The sequence below is a fragment of the Heptranchias perlo genome, chromosome 4 (genome assembly GCF_035084215.1).
Source record: "Heptranchias perlo isolate sHepPer1 chromosome 4, sHepPer1.hap1, whole genome shotgun sequence".
Classification (NCBI taxonomy): Eukaryota; Metazoa; Chordata; class Chondrichthyes; order Hexanchiformes; family Hexanchidae; genus Heptranchias; species Heptranchias perlo.
Window position 1 is genome coordinate 80,045,089 of NC_090328.1, and position 20,043 is coordinate 80,065,131.

Genomic DNA, 20,043 nt, shown 5'->3' on the forward strand with positions numbered 1-20,043 from the left:
TGTGGGTCAGGGGTCTGCGATCAGGGGGGTGCCCGATCGCGCATGGTGGGTGCGGTGTGGTTGGTGCTGGTAGGCTTGTTAGTCCTGGTGGAAGCACTCATGATCCTCCGGGCCCACAAGCCGTGCCTATCTTGGCACTTGCCTGTTAGTCTCAGGCCCTCTCGCCTCCTTTGACGAGGCATAAAACAGGCCCGGGAATCCCGGCCCCCCTGGGTTGAAATCGAGAATTAGTGAAAAATGGAGGCCTGAAGCCTCCTTTAAAAGTTTTTAAGGGCCTACCTGCCTCCTGGGAACGGATTGGCCGCCCGCCCCTCGTCCCGCCCCTGTGAAAACCCGAAATGGGCAGGTTGGAGTCGGGTTGGGGGCAGGTCTGAAATGGTGGCAATTTTCAATGCCCTCCTGCCCCAACCCACCCATTTTTTACTTCTAAAATTGATCCCATTGTCTTATTGCTATGGCTCCAGTTTTCCCATCACAGCATCCAATTGTTTCTCAGATGATTCCAGGGTTTTTTGCCTCCACTGCCCTACCTGGAGGGAAAAGTTTTTATATCTTTTCTAGAACATTTACTATTTTTTACATATCTCAGTGATCTGCTTTTAAGGCTGAAAAACCCAAGGGGCTGATTTTGGTTTGGTGCAGTAACCGGGCAGGATACAGGCGTTGCTGTTCATCTGTAATATCTTTCAGTTCTGAGGAAGGGTTTATACCTGAAACATTAGCTGACTTTTGTTTTTCAATGGATTCAATGTCTCAAGTGTTTTCTGTTTTCCAGAGTCTGCAATATTTAGCTTTTTGTTCATATTACCAAAAGACCAATTCACTCACAAAAAAAGGCACAGCATGTTTTTCTACACAGTAGCACCAGAACTGGTTTGTCCTCATTAGGGTGGAGTTCTGGCAGGATAGGACTTCTGCCCGAGTCTTCATATCTGCCCCAATCCCGACCCATTTTCCTGGATTGAGATTCATTACTCGTGCACAGCAGGCTTATCATAGTATCAAAATAGGTACAGCATAGGAGGAGGCTATTGGCAGGATTCCCACAGCAGCGCTAAAAGAAGAAGTCAGGCATTCAAAGGGGCAGAAGAGTCCTGAAGAACTCAGCAGCCTTGAAGACCAAGGCCTACACGGTAAGTGGGGGCCAGATTGGAGGGACAGGAGGCTGATACATAGTCCTCTTTCCTCCACTGGGAGATCTCAGGGCCGTTACCACCTCTTCCTGGAACCACCACCTTTCACATGGTGGTCCCATGGTGGCAGTAACTGGGGCAAGTGCCAGGAAAATACACTGGAGACCAGGCCCCACCACCCCACTGCCATTTTTATTTGATGGGTGGGGAGGGAGCAGCCAGCAGTGGTGGGGGGGATGGAAATCCAGGTTGAGGCAATGATGTGGTGGCCAGAAATTTCCCCCATTCTCAACTGCTACCTCACCCACTTGAGGCTGGACCATGGAGGAAAGCCCAACCCATAATGACTATGACAGGAATCCAAGGGAGATTCTAAGCTATTCCATTCAAATACAAGCATTCTGTCAATTTTGCTTGAATATGTGTTTGATTGGCAGCTATATTTGAATTTAAAATACAAAGTTAAATTTCTGTTGCCCCAGTTAAATTTTGAAAGTATATCAAAGTCTGTCTTATTCCAATTTGTTAGTCTGTGTTGAGCCATCGGAGAGATGTAGATAGCCAAAGAGGCTTCTTGTAAATCGTCATATAAGGTTAATATACGGGGATCTTGTGCCAGGCCCAATTCACATTGCAGTTTAGTGCAGCAGATATAAGCTTTATTTTCCAACATTCCAAGCAGGAAATAATTATGCCTGTAATTAATGTAAATTAACAGTTTTTCATTGTTACTGTTTAATAAATCCATTTAGCAGTTTATAGCCTGGAATGTTTCATTCTAATGCCTTTCGAAGTTATGGAAGACCAGAAGTTGAGGAAGACCAGAAGTTGTGGAAAACCAGTAAACCAAAATACAATGATGAGCGTTTTCTGTTTGATCCTTGAGCTCACTATAAATGACCTAGGTACTGGGCAGGGAAAGGCAACCCCCAGTTCATAGGGAGTGAGAGCACACCAATGGGAGTGGTCTGAGATGCTAAATCTGAGAAAAATATATGCAGTAAAAACCTCAAAATTGTACCAAAGTTTGTGGCAATCACAGACACAGGAACATAGGAAGTACTAGATGAGAAAAGACCAAGGTCCATCTAGTTCGCTCTCTACCATTCTATTAGTTGCATGATACAATGATAATGGAGTTGTTGACTAATCATAGCAATCAATCTCTATCAATTAGTCTACTACAGACCCAGGCATGACACAAGGGAAACCCCAACGGTGGAGAGCTTTGGGAACCAAAGATCCAAAGTCACCTTTTTCCTCCTAAACTTGCTACACTCACCACGTCATGTCTCAAATTACTCATATACTGTATCCCAATTAGTTCCATTTCTTCTCACAGTGGCAAACTTGCCCAAGGTTATCATTTCAAAAAGCAAAGATGCCAGCTAGACAACCCTGAGCTGATAAGATTTTGTTTTTAGGCAACAATGTATACAGAGGTGAATCACCTCCCTTTGAGCTAGCAGCTGTTCTCCAGACAGGACTGTGTATTGATTCAAATTCAAGCTCTAAGGTAAAGACAAAAAAAATTCCTTGACAATCGATGAACGGAGCAACATTTTAACTCACAGTATAAGATATAATACAGGCACTGCCGATTGTGAAATTTGAGACACCTTTGGATTGGAATTCCTAATTGTTACCATGCTGTGCTGTTGCCAGAGTCTCATTAAAAACAAAAAAAAAATGAAAGAGATGAAGTGTATTATACAGGGAACTCCTACTATTTCACCCTTCTGTGGCTGGTATTCATTCCAAACACTGACATTTGTGTATATTTTCCCAGTGAATTGTTTCAGATTTCCTTCTTACTACTTAAAAAAAATCTACAAAGCAAACACCACCCACCATTTCTTCCTTTATCATAAATAAACATATTCGCATGAGATTCCTAACATGTATAATCAGTCACTTTTAGAATTACTGAGATTTCAATTTATGCAATGTATTCCCATCAGTCTCCATTTATATTGTTTTACAGAGAGCTTGTAATACCTGTCAACCTGAATAGCATTTTAGAATTCTTCCTAGATTTGTCACGGAAATTTTGGAAGTTCTGTCTCTTACAACTTACAATGCGGAGTACAACTCTTGTCTCGAATTACTTATAGTACTGTTAAAATAAATATATCTTTATACTTGCAGGTTAAAGAATGCTAATTTTTTTCACAGCTGTTTTTACCAAAATCATTTTTCTTTCAACAGAAAGGCTTTTCATTTATTTTGATAGTTTAGGTGTTGGTGTTTGACCAGATTTTAGAGATTTAACTTAGCAGTACAAGGTCAGGTTAGTAATGATGGGACAAATGAACTGAAGGTCATAAGCATCAAAATGAAATTCAAAGGTCAACCAAGTTCATACAAAAGGCTTTAAATATTTAGCTGATGATATTGCTATCCTGCCTGTGATGAGGTTCAGTTGTTGATGAATTTGTGATGGCAGTATTTCTGTTAGTTGCCCTAGACTCTAACTCAACTTTGAACTGAGGCCCTGATATAAATTGGACCTTTACTGAGACTCTAAGTGAAAGATCACTTCCCTCCCCATCTTTAAACTAGAATGATAATATACAAAACACCAGTATATTTCATGCATTTGTTTTTTTTCCAGTGTTAGTAACCTTATTTTTTGACTTGATTAATGCTGAAATTCTTTCATGTTTTTCACTGGAAGCAAAATGGACCTGTATTAGAATTAAAGTTCATACTGGAAGTCTGTCCAATCCCATGTTACGTGTGATCAGGCTGGTCTCACACTTCTGAGCTGATATAATAACAATTTAACTCGTTTGAGCATTAGCTACAAAGGGTTATAACAGAACTTTTTTCTATGATGTAGGAGGGGTTGGATGATCTTTCTGATTCTGTGGGGCTAACTACAATTGTCAGGTGGCAGTGTGCCTGGCAAGGTATTACCAGTAGGATGCACATTGTGTCCCAACCACCCAGACAAGAAATGTAATTACCTCTGGAAAACCAGCAAAGAAAGGTAACCGTTATAGTTAAAGCAAGGATCAAGCGGTAGATGGGGATTGGAAACTACGTCATGTAAACATTCTGTTGCTATCACAACATGAGCTAAATATACTGTAATAGTTTAAGATAATGTACAAATGTTCTACAAAGCTTGCTGACCTGCATATATGGGGCAATTCAATCTGAGTGCCATTGTTAAGGCCTATTTGTAAGGAAACCACACACTGAGCTATAAAGCAGGTATCTATGAGGTAATGGAGAGGGTAGTTGTGTATGGGTGTTGTACATATGTGTACTTACTATTATTGAAATCCTGTGTTTGAAATGCTGTGAATGAATGGGTATGCCCAAAATAGCAGGACATAAATGGCATATGTTATCCTATCAATCTAAAGTGTTTGACCTGACTCACCCATACATATAAAGCAGCTCTACCTGTGTACCATTGTTTTTCAGCAACATTTTGTTACTGCTTCTTCTTGGACAAGCTGTTCTATAATAGAGCCAGATATGACCTGGCAGTGAAAGTTTCCAGGAGAAGAACATACAGCCCTGGGAGTCTCATTTAGTGGCTTTCGTTGTTTATGAGTAGGTCCCACTGAGAATCCAAGAAGATCGGTGCTACACGCTGGAAGTAGTAGCTCTGTGGTTGGTATCATATCATTCAGGCAGGAAGGAACTACATTTCTGTCCATGTTTGCTCTCCATTACCCAGACATTCTTGACATTCTTGTAAAGTGGCATAAAAAGTCATGAGATATGCAGACAAGTTACTGTTCCTTACTTACCCGATGATCCCATTAGGCTGCTGCTGCTGTCTTCAGCATGAACAGGCTTTTTAAAGTCTGCACTCTAATTTCCATGCACCCCAGCAGATTACACCCATTTGCTCATTTTTACACCAATCACTACTCTAGTGGATATACAAATAAGCTGACCCTGGAAATTCTATGTAAACACCTCTCCAAACCATCAGCAAGAGCAACTAGCCAACCTGTTCCAGTACAGCTACAACACCGGCATCTACCCGACAATGTGGAAAATTGCCCAGGTATGTCCTGTCCACAAAAAGCAGGACAAATCCAATCCAGCCAATTACCGCTCCATCAGTCTACTCTCAATCATCAGCAAAGTGATGGAAGGTGTCGTCGACAGTGCTATCAAGCGGCACTTACTCATCAATAACCTGCTCACCGATGCTCAGTTTGGGTTCCGCCAGGACCACTCGGCTCCAGACCTCATCACACCCTTGGTCCAAACATGGACAAAAGAGCTGAATTCCAGAGGTGAGGTGAGAGTGACTGCCCTTGACATCAAGGCAGCATTTGACCAAGTGTGGCACCAAGGAGCCCTAGTAAAACTGAAGTCTATGGGATCAGGAGGAAATCTTTCCATTGGCTGGAGTCATACCTGGCACAAAAGAAGATGGCAGTGGTTGTTGGCGGCTAACATCTCAGCCCCAGGACATTGCTGCAGGAGTTCCTCAGGGCAGCGTCCTTGGCCCAACCATCTTCAGCTGCTTCATCAGTGACCTTCCCTCCATCATAAGGTCAGAAGTGGGGCTGTTCGCTGATGATTGCACAGTGTACAGTTCCATTCGCTACCCCTCAAATAATGAAGCAATCCGTGCCCGCATGCAGCAAGACCTGGACAATATCCAGGCTTGGGCCGATAGGTGGCAAGTAACATTCGTGCCACTCGAGTGCCAGGCAATGACCATCTCCAACAAGAAAGAGCCTAACCATGCCCACTTGACATGCAATTGCATTACCATCACCGAATCCCCCACCATCAACATCCTGGGGGTTGCCATTAACCAGAAACTCACTGGACGAGCCACATAAATGCCATGGCTACTAGAGCAGGTCAAAGGCTGCGTATTCTGCACTGAGTGACTCCTGACTCCCCAAAGCTTCTCCACCACCTACAAGGCACAAGTCAGGAGTGTGATGGAATACTGTCCACCAGCCTGGATGAGTGTAGCTGCAACAACACTCAAGAAGCTCAACACCATCCAGAAAGGAGTTCACTTGATCAGCACGCCATATACCAGCTTAAACATCCACTCCCTCCACCACCAGCATACTGTGACTGCAATGTGTACTACCTGCACGATGCACCACAGAACAACGTCAAGGCTTCTTCAGCAGCACCTCCCAAACCCGTGACCTCCACTACCTAGAAGGACAAAGGCAGAACGTGCATGGGAACACCATCATCTACAAGTTCCCCTCGAAGTCACACACCATCCCGACTTTGATATATATCACTATTCCTTCATCGTCGCTGGGTCAAAATCCTGGAACTCCATAGCTAACAGCACTGTGGGAGTACCTACACCACACAGTCTGCAGCAGTTTAAGCAGAAAGCCCTCCACCACCTTATAGTTGCACTTATGGGCAATAAATGCCCCCCTTGCCAGTGATGTCCGTATCCCAGGAACGAATTAGAAGAACTTCACCCCCCCCATAGTCAATTATTGCGATGAGCAGAAAACTCAATCAAGTTCACTCAATCCCTCTCAAACCTTTGTATCCTAGGTACCAGAAACTCATGTGACTACAACAAAAGCACATTATTTTCACTGAGTAGACACAAATTCATTGTGGTTTCTGTAATGATGTTGCTGGATGAATGCTGGGATTCCTGTGGACTTCAATCTACTGCTCACAGTTAGTCCTGGGAATCTGGCCAATCTGGAGAAATCCTATTTAGTGATTTCTTTGTCAGCCACTGGAGACTGAATATGTTCCCTACATAAAGAAACAAATGCTGCTTACAAATCCCATCTGTGTCTGGATATGGAGGTCTGACCTGCATCAAATCTGCTGTAACATGCCAGATGCATAAGGCCTAGAAATGCAATGAGCAAAGGTCCAGTGATGAGGGACTATTAGGATCCAAATTCACCAATTTGTCAAAGGTGAGTTGGATCTGTCTGTCAATGACAATTCCACAGGAACAGAAACCTATCATCAGTTTCCCCCTAATGCCCTCCAAGGCCTTCTTCCAGGAATTCCCTGGAATAGACAAATAGCTATTGTCTGACTTATAAGATCAGTACGGATTAGCTGGATTCAGCCCTTTTTAAATAGTCTGAGAATAATCAATAGCTGCTTTTATATTGCAGGCCAGGTCTCGGTAGAGTGAGCAAAGTGCACTGCTCTCTGTAAACTGGATGCACGGTGGGCCCTGTGGCTCAATTTTATCCTCCAAGATCAGGTGGATTGGGGGAGAGGGGCCAGACAAAATCAATGTTTTTGGGAGTGGGCAGACATCCCGCCAGAACCTGCCCATTTTTGCATTCGACTCAGGCAAATCTGTGTGCGTGTGCACAGCAGTCACCAGGAAGTCCCGCCCCCACTTCAATCCAGCGGGCCAATACTTAAAGGGGCAATGAGGTACTTACGATAGTTTATATTTTGTGTATTGGACACTTAAAATGATTTTAACCTTACCTGGGCGGCTTTCCCAGTGCTTCTGATTCACACCTGGTGAAAGCAGGTGGGAAGAGCTGGATCAATGAAAAATAGACTAAATAAAATGACATTTTCCATTGTAAAAAAAGTTAACATACCTTAAAACCTGGACCCCCCCCACCCCAGCCTCCAGTCCCCGATGTCACCTGGACCTCCCCCACCATGATCTCCGATGTTGCCTGGACACCCACCCAACTCCGATGTCTTCCCCCACCAACCCCTCCGCCTGATCTCTCTCCCAAGGTCTGATGAGGTCTCTTCCTTTCTCTTTCTCCCCTCCCCTCCCGCCTTGGATGCGTAGCTCCTCTCTGCCGACAGGCAGCCAGCCTGTCAATCAGAGGCATTGATTGGCTCGTGACCCGCCTACTTCCCTTCCGGGTTTCGCACCCGAAAATCCCCCCCCCCCCTCCCCACCACTCTCCTCCCACTGGCATCATGTCCCTGCTATTTTGGTATGTGGAGCGTGAATGTGAAGGTTTGGCCAGTGCACATGCCATGTAGTACTGTAGCCACTAGAGAGGCACTCCCTGCATGTATACATAATGTCCTGGCATCACTACTGGGATTGTGCTGCTGCCATCAGAATATTATGACTCCTATCCCCCAGGAAGATTGGTGGAAGTCAGGAAGTAAAAAAAAAGGTAATCTCTGCTGCCAGTCTAAACAAAAAGAATCTGGTACCTTTAGCTTTCAATTGTTGCTGCCTACATAGGGAGCAATATACAACAGCAATATAAAAGCTTGCAGTGTTTGGAAATTATTTTTGAGTGGCTGAATGATGTACTGTATATCCTAACCCATTTGAGAATTCAATCCAACCGTGGATATCCTCAAGAAGCTGTAACATGTAGCATACCAGTGGCAGTGGAGACTGAGCAACCAAACAAAATGAACAAGAACAGAAAAAGCTGGAAACACACAGCAGGTCCGTCAGCACCTGTGGAGAGAAGTCAGTCAATGTTTCGGGCTTGCACTCTTCTTTTGGTATAAAATGAACGTTGGTTATTTCTTTTACATTAGAACAGTATTGTGGGTGATTAGTTCCAAGGGTCATTATTCTCTAGGCCTTTTGTTTACCAGTAGGGGTGGTCACTGGATCATTATCAGCAGGTTTCTTTCTCACCTCCCCCCTGCCGTCACTGCTGAAGTCAACTGCAGCACCTTATTTGCTAAAAAGATAATTTAACTCGATAAAGACTGGGATCTTCCTTTCTGTATGGCTCAGTTCCACCAATTAGACCACATCCGTGTACCGTTTGGTGAAAGATCAAAGGTAGAATAGTTATTTAACAAAATACAAGTTAAGAACCTCTGTGTTATCTGTTGTTCTGATGTGGAGATGCCGGTGATGGACTGGGGTTGACAATTGTAAACAATTTTACAACACCAAGTTATAGTCCAGCAATTTTATTTTAAATTCACAAGCTTTCGGAGGCTTCCCCCTTCGTCAGGACAACCCTCTCATCACATCCATTTTTCCTACTCATAAACATCATATGCACGGCTTAGCAAGCAAACATAATGATACAATTCCTTATGAAATCAAATAATACCATATGTGAATGGCTTATAATGTCCAGTTGTAAACTGGTGAAGTCATCAACAGAAAGGACATCACCCCCATAGTCAATTATCTTCATGAGCACAAAACAATTCACCCATTCCCTCACCCTTCACATTCCCTCACATTCACCCTTCCCCCTTCGTCAGGACAACCCCCCTGACGAAGGGGGAAGCCTCCGAAAGCTTGTGAATTTAAAATAAAATTGCTGGACTATAACTTGGTGTTGTAAAATTGTTTACAATTATCTGTTGTTAGTCAACTTACATGCTTTTGTTACACAATTGAACTGGAGAATTGCCATAGGCATCAGCCAACACAAGTTTATGACTGGCAAGGAAATCACTAAGTAGGATATCTCCAGACTGGCCAAATTCCCAGAACTAGCTGGGGGCCGTAGATTGAAATCCACAGGAATCCCAGCATTCATCCAGCAACATCTTTACAGAAACCACAATGAATTTGAGCCTATTCAGTGCAAATGAGATGAGAGGGTTGTCCTATGAGGAGAGTATGGGTCTATAATAGAATGGGTCTATATTCTCTGGAGTTTAGAAGAATGAGAGGTGATTCCATTGAAACATATAAGATTATGAGGGGGCTTGATAGGATAGATGCTGAGAGGTTGTTTCCCATGGCTGGAGAGTCTAAAACTAGGGGGCATAGTCTCAGGAAAATGGGTCGGTCATTTAAGACTGAGATGAGGAGGAATTTCTTCACTTAGGGGATTGTGAATCTTTGGAATTCTCTACCCTAGAGGGTTGTGGATGCTGAGTTGTTGAGAATATTCAAGGCTGAGATCGATAGATTTTTGGACTCTAGGGGAATCAAAGGATATGGGGATCAGGCAAGGGAAGTGGAGTTGAGGTTGAAGATCAGCCATGATTTTATTGAATGGTGGAGCAGGCTCGAATAGCCATATGGCCTACTCCTGCTCCTATTTCTTATGTTCTTATGTTCTAATAATGTGGGTTTATTGTAGTCACATGAGTTTCAGGTACCCAGGCAGAGGTTTTGTGAGGGAATGGGTGAATTGTTTTGTGCTCATGAAGATAATTGACTATGGGGGTGATGTCCTTTCTGTTGATGACTTCACCAGTTTACAACTGGACATTATAAGCCATTCACATATGGTATTATTTGATTTCATAAGGAATTGTATCATTATGTTTGCTTGCTAAGCCGTGCATATGATGTTTATGAGTAGGAAAGAGGCAAATATGTTGGCCATAATAGACTGCAGCTTGCAGCAGCTGTTAAGAGCAAACTGTAATAATTAACATTGCAAAATGAAAGCTGCTAGTTTTTAAGGAACATTACACAGGCCGCTGTAAACTTACAATCTAACGAGGTGTACTTATGGATGGTAAGATAAAGCCAGATGAATTTCTTTATGTTGAAGAATGTTTTGAGAAATAATTGCAATTTACCAATGATCACATCCATAACAGAAAAATGTTGTGTTTCACTCTAGTGAAAATTAATGTTTTTTGTATAGTTAAGTAAGTCACTATATTACAACTGAAAAAAATTGCAATGAGCAATATTAAATAAAATACTTTGCTTTGCATAGAAATCACTATAAGGAATGGCATAAGGAGAAGATCCTGACTGAAAAACAATGTTGAGGAGCTTACGGATAGGTAGTGGAATTTGCTATGACATAGTTTACTTGAACTTTCAGAAATTGTTTTCAATAAGGTTCTGCATGACAGACTTCCAATGAAACCGAAAGGGAATTTAGGGTAGAGTATGGGACTGGATGTGAAGTTGGCTAAAGGATAGGAAACAGTTGCCTTGAATTAACACCTCCTTAGAGGAGGAAGGAACATGTAAAATGTTCGTATGCTAATATCCCACATGTACTTGAGGGTCAGAGAGTACTGGTGAGAGCCATTTAGTTGGTCTGAGGGGAGGTGTTCAGTGATGTTCTGCAGGAATCAGCACTTGGATCTCTTCCATTTACACAAATGATCTGAATTTTGAAACCCGAGAGATTGGTAAATTGTGGATGACCCTAAAATGAGAACAGCAGTAAAATTTGAGGATTTGGTTAATGATTTGGATCATTTATATAAATAGGAAAATAGATTTCAAATTAAAGTCAATTCTGAGTGTGCATAGTGGAAGAAATAATGTGTAACATAAGTAGAAAATGATAAAATAGAATTAGCATAGGCTTATTCTGGAGGAATAGAGGATTTTACACTGTTAATATTTAGACAGTTTGGTCAATTTAAATAAACAGGTTAAAGCTGTTGCTAAAAAAGTGTACAAAGTAATACCATAGGAGGATGTGAGCATTTATACTTTAATATTGCAAAAGCTTAGGCTGGTGAAATGGGCGCCCCAATTTCTAGGCCAATTGGTTTATAAATAAATCCCTGCACCTGAATGGTGAGGCCCACTTCCATCGAGCCGGCGAAATGGGACGGAAGGTCAGGCCGCTGCGATGCCAGCAGCGACCCTCAGGTAAGTGATGAAGGGGAGAGACTGGGCAGGGGGTTGACTAGGAAGGGGGACGACTAGATCAGGATGGAAGTGGTGGTTGGAGGAATGTAGCGGTGGCCGGGGCGGAGTGGGATGATAGAGGCAGTAATCGGGGGGAGGAGGTGGGGAGCGATGGCCGTCAGCAACCCGCATTCTTTGTATGTGGGTTCAGAAGGAGCACTCCTGATCCTCCCAGATCCACATTCAGGTAAGTATATTTTAAAATCTTACCTTGTTCGTTGCGGCCTAACAATTGGTCCTTTTATAGCACTGGCTGCCTCAGGGCAAACCAATCTTGCAGTGGGGGCCTCAAACAGGCATTCGGCCCCTGATTTGTATATGCAAAGGGTCTAATGCCTGTTCCAGGCGTAGGCACTGCATGCCATTTTTTTGACATTTATCAATATGGCGGGTGACGCCCTTTTGGCTCGTAATGAGTGTGCACTTCCTGCTGGCCATAATGGAGGCTTATGAGACCGTCTAGTGCCCGAAAAACAGCCACAGGGCAGCCGAATTGCTAAGCCTGATTCTTGCTCAGTATGGCTCTGTGGGTGCAAAGACACTCAATTACAAAGGATCCAACTTTTATAAGGTAAATGCAATAACCAATTATCACGTGATCAATTGTCACATGATCAAATCTCCAGAGATATGTCCATTCACAGTTGGCATCCCTACTAATTTAATTATAATCCTTTTTGTGTTTTGAAAAAGGATCCGCACTCAAAACATTATCTGGTCTGTTCTCTTCACCTGAACCGCTGAATGTTTGTAGCATTTTCTGTTTGTGTTTCAGATTTGCAGCATCTGCTGTTAAATGTGGTAATAATACTGTCAGGGGCTCATGGGTTGATTACAGATTCAGGTGCTAGAATTTTATTTGACGTCCTGCCATGGAAGGAAAGTTAGCATGTAACCGTTGATGCTTAACAGCTGTCTATTGGGGTAATGCACTGAGGAGGGAAGACATCTTTCAGAAGTAATTGTAAGGAAGACTAAGAATAGGGTAAACTAAGATAAAATAAAGAGAGGGTTAGGTTTTGGGGAGGCATACATTGATTTAAGCAAGATTTTAAAAATATATTTTGTAGCCATTTTTTTATGATTAAACTATATTACAAAGTAGAATCAGAGAATGGTGCAGTGGGGGAGCCAGTGGGAGGTCAGTGGGAGGTCAGAGGGGTCATGTCCCATCCGAATGATTTGGAGGACCTCCTCCATTTCGTCCCCAGGATCCTCTGCTGCCTGCCTTTGGTCTCCAGGGGCAAAATTTTAAAAGACAAGTGCGGGTGCATTGGGGGCAGCGGGGGGGGGGGGGGCAAAGAAAATCGGGTTTTTGAGGAGCGGGCAGAAATCCCAGCTCCAACACGCCTACGAGCACGCACAACCCAGAGTCATCAGGGTACGCGCATCGTTCCCGAACCCAGAAGTCCCGCCCGATATTTAAAGCAGTGATTCCAATGCTTAAAGTACTTGAAATGTACATAAATCTAATTAAGAATGAAAGCAAGAAACATAGAAAATAGGAGCAAGAGTAGGCCATTCGGTCCTTCGGGCCTGCTCCACCATTCAAAATGATCAAGCAATTTCAACGCTGCCTCAACGTGTTTCCCGCACTGTGTGAAACACGCCATGTGAAACAAGTCGTGTTTCAGCCGGCAGCCATTTGGACATTTAAATGCCTGTTTGACAGATGGGGACAAAAGGCCAGTTATTGCAGCAGAGCACTCGGTTCTCTCAGTGGGAGATCTTTGTGTTTAGACTGAAAATTCTTGGTTTCCACTCAGAATTGTTCTGTTGACACATATTTACCAACTTTTCGGATCCCCTCAAACTGACACCATCAGGCTGGGTGGCGCGATGGCTGCATTCACCACTACATCCGAGGATGAACAACATTGCCATCCTCGCCAGGCACTTATGCCACTTGGAGCTCCACAACACAGTGCTGCGCCACAGGTACCTGCACAATAGCACAGAGGGAAACAACAGAGAGAGCAACATCGCAGGTGGCACTACCCTCTCCAGAGGGTCTACAGACCGAGGCTCAGCTTCCTGAACCTCTCTGAAACAGTACATACGGAGGCTGAGAGTGAGTCGCTAGGTGGTCGCAGACATCTGCAGCCTTCTTCATGCCGAGCTGCTCCCGGCTGGGCCTGGCAGCATCTCATTACCCGTCGCTGTTAAAGTCACTACTGCCCTCAACTTCTTCGCCTCCGGATCATTCCAGGGTGCCACTGGTGACATCACCAGGGTTTCTCAGTCGTCTGCACACAAGTGTGTAAGGCAGGTCACCGACGGTTTGTTTCGCAAGGCCTCGCAATACATCAACTTCCCCATAGACGACCTCAGCCAGACGGAGAGGGAAGTGGGATTCCACTCTGTGGCTGGCTTCCCACGGGTACAGGCTGCAATTGATTGCACGCATATAGCAATCCAAGCACCTCCACATGAGCCTGGACTGTTCATCAACAGAAAGGAGTATTACCATCAACGCTCAGCTCGTTTGTGACCACCACAAAAGATTTCTTCACGTGTGTGAGAGATTCCCTGGCAACTGATTTGTTCATTCTGAGGGATTCCAACATCCCAGGCCTCTTCCATGCAATGAACAGCCTTAAGAACTGGCTCCTCGGGGACAAGGGATACCCCCTGCACACGTGACTGATGACACCTCTGAGGAACCCCATCAGTGAGCAACAGCGTTGATACAACGACAGCCACATCGCCACCAGATCGGTCATTGAACATGCAATAGGACTGCTGAAGATGCGATTTCAATGCCTCGATCATCCTGGGGGAGTGCTTCAATACGCACCAGCGAGAGTGGGTGGCATTATAGTAGTGTGTTATGTCCTGCACAACATGATGCAACAGAGAAGGGTACCGATTGATGAGGTCCCATGCCCTCATCCAGCATCCACATCTGCAATGAACGTTGAGGAAGAGCAGCAGCAGCAGGAGAAGGAGGAGAAGGAAGAGGAGGAAGAGGAGGTGGAGGAGGACGAACCCATCGACAGAGCAGCGGTTCACCTGGCTGCTCGTGAGGCCAGGGTGTCACTCATATGTGAACGGTTCTCATAAGATCACAAAGTGAGAATAGTCCAGTCCTCACACCACCTGGAAAGAGCAGCGCCAACACCAGCACCACACCCCCTGCACAAAACATCGCTGCCACTACACCTACAGCCACAGGGTGGCATCAAGTCTCACCTTTCATGATGATTGTAAACAATTTTACAACACCAAGTTATAGTCCAGCAATTTTATTTTAAATTCACAAGCTTTCGGAGGCTACCTCCTTCCTCAGGTGAACGATGTGGAAATGAAATCCTCGAAATGAAGTCGCATTTATAATTCACAGAACAATGCTTGGTGAGTACAGACAGTTTTTTCAACTGCCCGTTGCCAAGGCAATCAGTGTGCAGACAGACAGGTGTTACCTGCCAGGTCTCAGAATATACAAATCACCAAAAAAAACAACAAACAAAAAAAAAACAGAGATAGAGAGGTAGAAACATAGAAAAGACAGCAACTGACCCGTTATATTAAAAACAGATAACATTTGTTCGCTGGTGGGGTAACGTGTAGCGTGACATGAACCCAAGATCCCGGTTGAGGCCGTCCTCATGGGTGCGGAACTTGGCTATCAATTTCTGCTCGACGATTTTGCGTTGTCGTGTGTCTCGAAGGCCACCTTGGAGTACGCTTACCCGAAGGTTGGTGGCTGAATGTCCTTGACTGCTGAAGTGTTCCCCGACTGGGAGGGAACCCTCCTGTTTGGCGATTGTTGCGCGGTGTCCGTTCATCCGTTGTCGCAGTGTCTGCATGGTCATGATGAAGCACATGAAAGAGCGCTATCACAAAAGGCAGTCAAGAATGGGCAAGACGTGGCAGTAGTGGTGAGAATGATAACATTTAATGTGACTTTAACAAAAACCAAATATAAATGAAAAACATGACAGTCTGTCAAACAAGCTTGTACATACCCTTCGTGATCACTAAAGCTTAGCCTTTCTCTTCCTACCACTTCTTCGTGGTGCATCCAGAGGTAGTGGTAGGTTGCTCATGTCCATGCCCGGACTGCTTTGATGCATTTGGCCTATGCCCTCTGTGTTTTGGAGCCCGTGAGGATCCCTCCAAAGACTGCTCCACATGCACCTGTGCAGGGGCAGACTCGGCCACCTGGAGAGGAGGCAGCATTGCGGATACTGGTTGAGAGGGGGGCAACGGGTGAGACGTGGGAGTGCTTTGAGTGGTGTCCCCACTTCCATGTCCTCTTTAGCCATCATCCCTCTCCTGGACCAGGCCCACATCACTCCCACCACCCTAATGGAGAACAGTTTGGAGGACATGTGTGATGCCTTGTAAGCCCAGTTGTAAAGTTTCTGTCTGCCTGTTTAAGGTGGCAGAATGTTGTTCACCGTGAGTCTGAATGGCTATTGTCAGGGCCTGAATGGACTCATTTGTGAGCCGTGCTTGAAGCTCAACGGGGGCTAGCTGCTCTCCATCGCAGACATTCCAGCACTTACCAGCGACACTATCCCAGACATTTCAGCAATTACGCCCGACACTATCCCAGACATTTCAGCAATTACGCCCGACACTATCTCAGACATTTCAGCAATTACGCCCGACACTATCTCAGACATTTCAGCAATTACGCCCGACACTATCTCAGACATTTAAGCAATTACGCCCGACACTATCTCAGACATTTCAGCAATTATGTTCGACACTATCTCAGACATTTCAGCAATTATGTTCGACACTATCTCAGACATGTAAGCAATTACGTCCGACACTATCTCAGACATTTCAGCAATTACGTCCGACACTATCTCAGACATTTCAGCAATTACGTCCGACACTATCTCAGACATTTCAGCAATTACGCCCGACACTATCTCAGACATTTCAGCAGTTGCCTGCGACACTATCTCAGTCAGTTCCTCACGTCCCTGTGACACTATCTCAGAGATTCCCTTACGTACCTGTGCCATCATTCCACTAATGCGAGAGTTGGACTCCTCCATTCTTTGCGCTATTGTGGAGAGTGTGCATGGCACCTGTTCCAGTACCTTGCAAATGTGCTGCTATCCCTCAATCATTCTCCTTTTAAAGGATGCCCCCGGGGTTCACCATCTGCATCCATCTGAGCAGAGCCTGGAGAGGAGTGCGCCCACCAACTGTGGACTCAACAGAGCTGCCCCTGCCACCAGTGTCTGCTCGTGCTCATTTGTGTGTGGTGATTCACCAGGTGCCAACCCAACTAACAGACTACTAGGACCCATCGAGGTGAGAGTATCTGCGCTGGTGGTGGCTCGCTAAGATGTGACGGTGCGCCCTCGGAGGCCGGGAGCTCCTCTGAGGAATCACCCTCTGCCGTCACTGCGGTCATTGAAGGGCCTGTGAGAGAACAGAAGGCAATATTGAGCATTATGATAGATGTATCATGTTGCGATGAGCATATGGAGGTGTTCAACATATCAAGTATTGTGAACATCAATTCATGTTGTGTGTGATGAATGTTAAAGTTGTGTCACCAGACGTTTGTGGGGTACCAATCTCGGTGTCCCCGATGGACAGGCACTCGAGTGTGTGGCTGATCTCCAGGGCCCCCTCCTCCACCCCTGTGAGGATCATTATTTGTTGTGGCCCCCCTCCAGTTCTCGCCCTCTCACATGCATTTTGCGCTCTCTTCTCCTAGAAGGGGAGAACGTACAGGCATGTGAGTGAGTGATGGTGAAGTGGCCAGCCGATGAATGCATTAGTTTGGGTGAGGCTGACCGTGAAAGAGGTTCATCAGAGGGTATCAGACAGAGACATCACATTGGATCAGGATTGGGGTGAGTGGTAGAGGTGGGGTCACAAATGGGGAGGTGACGAAGTGCTCAGGAAGTGAAGGTAAGGTGAGGATGAGCCTTAAGTGGGTGTGAGGAGTGATGTGACGGAGTAGACTTGGCAGTGCAGAGTGATGTGAGGGGCGGGAGGGGTGATGTGCAACACAGAATGCAGGAGAATCAGTAAGTGTACTCACTTTTGCTGACCTAGTTAGGTCATTGAAACACTTCCTGCACTGGACCCAAGTGTGGAAGATGTTGCTTCTGCTGGTCACCTCCTCGGCCATCTTGAGCCAGGCCTTCTTGGTGGCAGAGGCAGGGCACTTCCTCCTGTCGGCCGGGTAAAATTGTTCCCTCCTCCTCCTCACCCCACCAGCAGTATCTCAAATGAGGCATCGCTGAATTTTGGAGCAGCCTTGCCCCTGTGCTGCTCCATTGGGTCTTCTTGCTCTTTGCTCCAGCAAAATCCATTGGCGCAATGGCCCTTTAAATCCAGACACTCTAGCTGACAGCCTGTCATGTGGTTGCGCAGTCTGCCCACTGCGCAGCTTTTGGACGACAAACCTGGAAACAAGATTAATGGCCACCAATTAAGTCGCGATTGCGTGGGGAATGGTAAGTTTTTATTATTCGGGTTACCAGCGCGCACGTTCATCGCACTGCTACCATCCTGCCGCCCTTTTAAAATCGTGCCCGATATGTTGGTATTCCCCAGTTCCCAGCTTGGTCCCCAAGTTGGCCAAATTTCAAGTTCGACCGTTGCCCCCCCAGTCCGCCAAACCTTTCTCCACCACTGGCACAGTGGGGGGATTTAATAGTACATAAATTGCTTCAAAATAACATTTAAAATTAATGGGGTTGAATTTCCATGGGTCTCTCCTGATTGTCTCCGTAATTCTGGCAGAAAATCCACTGAATCTCCGGAGAAACGGCGTAAATGGTGTGAATCTTTGTGGAAATTATTGACCAACATTTTTAATTTCTGGTTTAATTATATTTAGTGCAATTGCAGTCTTCAAAGGATTCATGATATTTGACTTTTCCTCACAATAATTTGACCCACTGTAACTGTGCCCGTAAGAATAGAAGCAGCACAGCTGAAGGGTGGAGGAGTATTTCACACATCCTTCAGGTGTTAGAGCTACACCACAGCATGATCTGATGTTTATTCACCACTGCAATTCTCCATGAAGTTAGTCCCAGATTCTGGCAACTCACCGTTGGGGCGGTGCCTAGTAAAAGGCAGATGCTTCCCCAGTGGGAGAGAGAGAGAAGACTCATTGGCTCACAGTGGGATGGCTATAGAGTGATATTAATGGAGACCTGGAAGCATAGATGCAGCCTGTAATCCTGTCTAAAAAGGTGAAGGTTCATCAAAAAGCAGAAGGAATAAAGTCAAACGAAACTGTATGAATGGGGTTAAAGGTATTAATATAAGTTGCATTATTGAAAATGTTTCAAATACTGCTTGATTTTGCAATTTTTGTTAACGATTCCTGTAAGTAACAATATAAATGTCTAATTTCTATTATCATATATTTTCATTTAGTTGTGACTGTTTCCCATATTGGAGCACACTATATAGCAGCATGATTAATAGCTGTGTTACATCAAAGAGCAGCAATCTCTTTACTGGCAGGACATCAAGGTTATAACTGCATGCAATGACTTGTAAATCTAATAAAGGAGGTACTTGCTACAACTCTTTTATGTATTTTAGCTTTCAAATGTGCCATTTTTCCATTTTCAGATGGTAGAAACATTACATTCAGTCTATCTTACATTTTCTAAGTATTTTGACCTAAAATCAATTTAATACTTTGCTGTTTTTATGTCCATATCACATGTTGGTACTAAGTCTAATAAACATGTCAGGGGCCTAATTTCTGTGATGTTAATTTTTGGTGGCAATGACAACTTTTGTGCAAAATCATCAATCTGCATTGGATTAAACCCAGTGATAATGGATTACCATATATGAAATGAGACCTCAATTAATTCAGTTAAAAGACTGCAGATTTAATTTAAATATGGCAATACAACACATCAAAAATTTTAAGGTGTTATATATGGATGCTATGTATTTGTCTTGAAATATCCCCCAGTGTGTTACCCTAATAATGTTTCACAAATATCCAATATATTTTTATTAATTTAGCAGATCTGCATGACACTGCTCATAGGAGGATGCACTCATTTACAATAATAGGAGAGTTATACCATGTATTGTATGATATGATCTAGAAATCCATAGGCAAAAAGCTAAGGTGTACCTATAATCTTGTTAAAAATCTTAAGTCTGCATACACTTCCTGCCTGCATCACTTGAATTCCTATTGTCACATTTACGTCATACGATTTGTGTAAAAACAATTTCCGTTCTAAATTCCTATGTCCACATTTAGAATGAAAATTACCTAAGTAATCTCGTCGCGATTATCGTGCAATCGCATTGCTGTTGAGCAATTTTCAGGATGTTCTCTTCCAGCTTTGCAGCCACTTTGATAAGTTATTTTCTACCTTAAGTTTTAAATTATTAAATATATCACCTGAAGAC